The sequence below is a fragment of the Callospermophilus lateralis genome, chromosome 4 (assembly GCF_048772815.1).
Source record: "Callospermophilus lateralis isolate mCalLat2 chromosome 4, mCalLat2.hap1, whole genome shotgun sequence".
In the NCBI taxonomy this organism is placed as follows: Eukaryota; Metazoa; Chordata; class Mammalia; order Rodentia; family Sciuridae; genus Callospermophilus; species Callospermophilus lateralis.
The window spans coordinates 165789966-165794937 of NC_135308.1; positions in this window are offsets into that span (position 1 = coordinate 165789966).

Sequence of the window (4972 nt, forward strand, 5' to 3'; positions counted from 1 at the left end):
GACCCTCTCACACAGTGACCCTCCTCACACAGTGACCCCCCCTCACACAGTGACCCCTCCTCACACAGTGACCCGCTCACACAGTGACCCCCTCACACAGTGACCCCCTCAGTGACCCTCTCACACAGTGACCCCCCTCACACAGTGACCCCTCCTCACACAGTGACCCCCCTCACACAGTGACCCCTCCTCACACAGTGACCCCCCTCACACAGTGACACCCTCACACAGTGACCCCCTCAGTGACCCCCTCACACAGTGACCCCCCCTCACACAGTGACCCCCTCACACAGTGACCCTCTCACACAGTGACCCCCCTCACACAGTGACCCCCTCACACAGTGACCCCCCTCACACAGTGACCCTCTCACACAGTGACCCCCCTCACATAGTGACCCCCCCCACACAGTGACCCCCTCACACAGTGACCCCCTCACACAGTGACCCTCTCACACAGTGACCCCCTCACACAGTGACCCTCTCACACAGTGACCCCCTCACACAGTGACCCCCTCACACAGTGACCCCCTCACACAGTGACCCTCTCACACAGTGACCCCCTCACACAGAGACCCCCCCCACACAGTGACCCCCTCACACAGTGACCCCCTCACACAGTGACCCTCTCACACAGTGACCCCCTCACACAGTGACCACCCCTCACACAGTGACCCCCTCACACAGTGACCCCCTCACACAGTGACCCCAGTGCAGACCCTTGATGGGCACTGAACCACTGTCACCAGGCAGTAGTTGAAGTTTTTCAAAATTGAAAACCAGGAAGTTCTCTTTCCAAGAGCTCAGTCCTTGTCCCCGATGCCAATCCATAAGGAGGACACAGTTTTGAGAAAGAGGAAAAGAAGGTCTATGGCTTTGTCAGCAAAGGGGAAACGGGGACCTGTCCCATCAGCAGGAACAGGGGCGTCAGAGGCGACTCCAAGGCACACGTCACCTGTCTCTGTGGGAGCTGAAATTCACTTGTTAACCTGGGAGACACCATCCCCAGAGTAGGAGGGCTTCCTGCCTATGGAGGGTGTGTGCTGGGACAGAGGAGTCTGCCCGACGGGAAGACAGTGACCTGTTTCCCTGAGGTCAGGGAGGGGGAGCTCAGGGAGGAGCAGGAGAGAGGAGGAGAGAAACCTGTCCCTTCTGGAAGTCAGTCACAGTGGCAGAGCAGCCAGGGCGGAGTCCACAGGACACAGTGGACCCTGTTGGGAGAACATATAATGGCAGCCACACCCCAAAACCCCAACATAAGCCTGAGGGGCTTCTCTTCCTGCCTCTCCCTTTCCCACTGGCGCCAATTCTCCCGCTGGTGCCAATATTCAAATCCGCAGGCAGGAAACCTTATCCCCAATAAGAACTAACTTCTTGGGCTCCGGAACTGACATCTGGAAGAACTTGCCAATAAACAGGTGACCCGTCACTTACCTAAGCCCTGCCACCTCCCCTTAGATCTATATAAGCACACAGCCTTTTGTAATAAAGCGGAACCTCTCTGGTGATTTGTGTCGTGTGGTGTCCTGCATCAGTACTGCGGTGAGGCGTCTTACAGTGGTGCCGAAACCCGGGAGACTGTGTGCTCGACAAACCGAGCCCCGTCTCCACCACCGCCGTCACCAACGACACATTTTGCCCTTGTCTGTCTTTTTGGGCGCGGGCTCCCTGCACTCACCACTGATCGGGTTTAGGTAAGTTTCCCCTCCCCGGCTCACCAACTCTCTTCAGGCTAGCAGCAGGAAACGTGACCGTGATTGTCCGGCACACTCCTGACGCCCGGTAGGGAGCAGGGAATGCACCCCACTAAGACCTTCACTGGCCGCAGTGGACCCTCTGGTGACTCTCTTCCCTTTGGGGCGTGAGGCTTCTGGGTTTACACAAGAGGCTCCCTGGTCTCTTCCTCCTCCGCGGAAGCCGCGTCCCACTGGAACTCACCCTGCCGGAGCTGTGTTCAGCCTGGAGCTGAACCTCCAGCCCGTAGCTGCATTCTGCTGGAGCTCTGTCCCTTCCTTTCTTGACTTTCTCTCGTTCCGGTGGAAAAATTTTCCTGACGTCAGGTTGCCCGCGGCCTCGACCCTACAGGGTCACACAGACCGCACTTCATCGGTGACGACCAACCTGTGCCCTCTGTACCTACTCACAATGGACTGGTCACTTGGGGGATGCCCACGTGACCCTCCATCTGCTCTATGCTTCCAGGAAGCTCCTACGGCCCGGGTTAATTCTCTTTCTCCCTTTGCTGTCCCTTCCTCTACTCTAACTATGGGAGCCTCCCCGTCTATACCGGAAACCTCACCACTCAAGTGTCTCCTTAAGAATTTGGCTACTCTCTCTCTCCCTGGATCTCAAGCCCAAAATTCTTATCAGATTCTATACCCAAGATTGGCCACATATCCGCTAGATAATGACAATCATTGGCCTCCAAAAGGCTTGCTAGATCCAGATTTCCTCCGGGACCTTTTAACTATTGCCGGCATCTGAAAGGGTGGAAGGAGACTCCCAGGTCTTCCCGTCCTGCCTTCTGCTCTCTGCTCCCAACCTTCCCTCTGCGCCTTTCCCTCCACTCTTCATGTCTGCTCTCCCTCCCATGTCCCCTCCCCCTCCCTGCTGCAGCGGCCCTGTCTGCACACTTCCCCCCTCTTCCTCCACGGAGATATCCCCCTCCCCTCCCTCTTCTTCCTGTCTGCCACCGCCGCCACCACTGCCGCCACCACTGCCGCCGCCGCCCGTGGCCCTTTCTGGGCGCTTCCAGTCTGCCTGGCCACCAGACACATGCACTGGTGCTCAACCTTCCCAGTGCGGTGGGCGAAACGGGCCGGTAGTGCGCCCTCGGCGGCCTGGAGAGGCCTCGGGATCCCACCTCAGCTGGCGGGCGAGCCGCCGTCCTTCACCTTCATTGTGCCACGGCAGCTTTCACGCAAGCCCTTGACTCACGCGCGCCTCCCTTTTGCCGCCCAGTTCCAACGGGCGGGCAAGATGGGTCCCACATGGCTGCAATGGGTGGGACTCTCCAGATCCCTCGGAGCCTCCTCCCCCACTCTGCTCACCTCTTCTACTGATAAGCCCTTTCCCCTCCCCCTACTCATGCCTCTCTTCTCCAGTGCCCACACCGTCCCACCAATCCCTCTTATCAGATAACCCACAGTTCCTTTGTCCTCTCAGGGAAATAGCTGGTGCTGAAGGGATAGTCCAAATGCATGTCCCATTTTCGCTTCAAGATCTTTCCCAGATTGCAAAACGACTTGGGTCCTTCTCTGCTGACTCTTCTGCTTATATTAAGGAATTCCGATCTCTCTCCCAGACCTATGATCTTACCTGGCACAACGTCTATGTTGTTCTGTCCTCTACTCTGACCCCAGATGAGCAGCCCGAGCCCGCATTCAGCAGGCTGCTCGAGATCATGCTGAACAAATTCGTTTAACAGATATGTCTCTCCCCACAGGTGAAGCAGCTGTTCCCCTAACCGAACCTAACTGGGACTATCAAGATGGCCAACAAGGTCGCCGTCACTGTGCCCACATGGTCCAACATCTTATAGCAGGCATGCAAGCACTTTCTAATAAGACAGTCAACTTCAATAAACTGAAGGAAATTACCCAGAATCCCGATGAAAATCCATCCTTATTTCTCAACCGCCTTACAGAGGCCCTAACCAAATACACTAAGCTGGATCTTGAGTCTCCCTTCAGGGCTACAGTGTTAGCAACTCATTTCATTACTCAATTGGCCTATGAGATTAGAAAAAACTCAAATGAGCTAAGGAGGGCCCTCAGACCCCTATCTGAGATCTGGTGAAAATGGCCTTTAAAGCAGGCTCCACTGCAGAAAAAGGTAACACACCAAACCCAGGCCTTGGCAGCGGCCCTGAGGCCTACATCTCCAGCAGAAGTTTCAGAGGGGAACCAGCATTCCTCTCCACCAGAGGCTTGCCTCAAATGTGGATGTGAAGGTCACCGGGCTCACCAATGTTCAGACCCATGGCTTACTCCCAGGCCATGCCACACCTGTAAGCAGACAGGACATTGGAAGAGTGACTGCCCCATGGCTGGCCCTTCCTCGGCGCCTCTACACAGGGGTATGACCAGTCAGGCAGTCCCTTCTCCTGAACTCTTGGGGTTCGCAGAAGACTGAAGAAGCCCAGACTCGAAGACCCCCATCGCTCTCTCTGAGCCCAGGGTAATGCTCCAGGCAGCAGATAAGTCCATAAGCTTCCTTGTGGACACGGGGGCTACCTATTCTGTCTTGCCTGCCCATTCTAGGCCTCTGTTTCCTTCCCAGGTCTCAGTTATGGGGGTTGATAACAAACCCTTCTCCCCAAACAGAACTGTAAAGCTGGCCTGTGTCCTGGAGGGACACCCATTCACTCACTCTTTTCTGGTCATTCCATCCTGTCCATTCCTCTCCTAGGCAGAGATGTTCTCCAATTACTAGGAGCCTCCCTTTAACTATACCCCAAGAATACTACCACCCATCTCCTTCTGCCTCTAATCCTTACCCTCTCTAATGACCTGACAGTACCTACTGTGCCATTGCCCCCTGATCTAGTTGATCCCCAGGTCTGGGACAACTCCACACCAGTCATAGCCTCCCACCACTAGCCAGTCCGTATCCAGCTCAAATGCCAAACTTAAATTTCCTTCGAGTCCCTAAGACTCCCCCTGCAACACTCCCATATTTCTGTTCCGCAAATCCTCAGGAGCCTATCACTTAGTCCAGGAACTCCGCCTAATTAATGAGGCAGTTATTCCCATCCACTCGGTGGTTTGCCACCCTCATGCTTTTCTTTCTCATATCCCCCTTTGACCATTCACTTTACTGTCCTGGATCTTCAAGCTGATTTCTTTTCAGTGCCTCTGCATCCTGACTCTTATTACCTCTTTACCTTCACATGGGAAGACCTTACATTCTTTAGGTCTCAACAGCTGACATGGACGGGCCTACCCCAAGGCTTCAGGGACAGTCCCTACCTCTT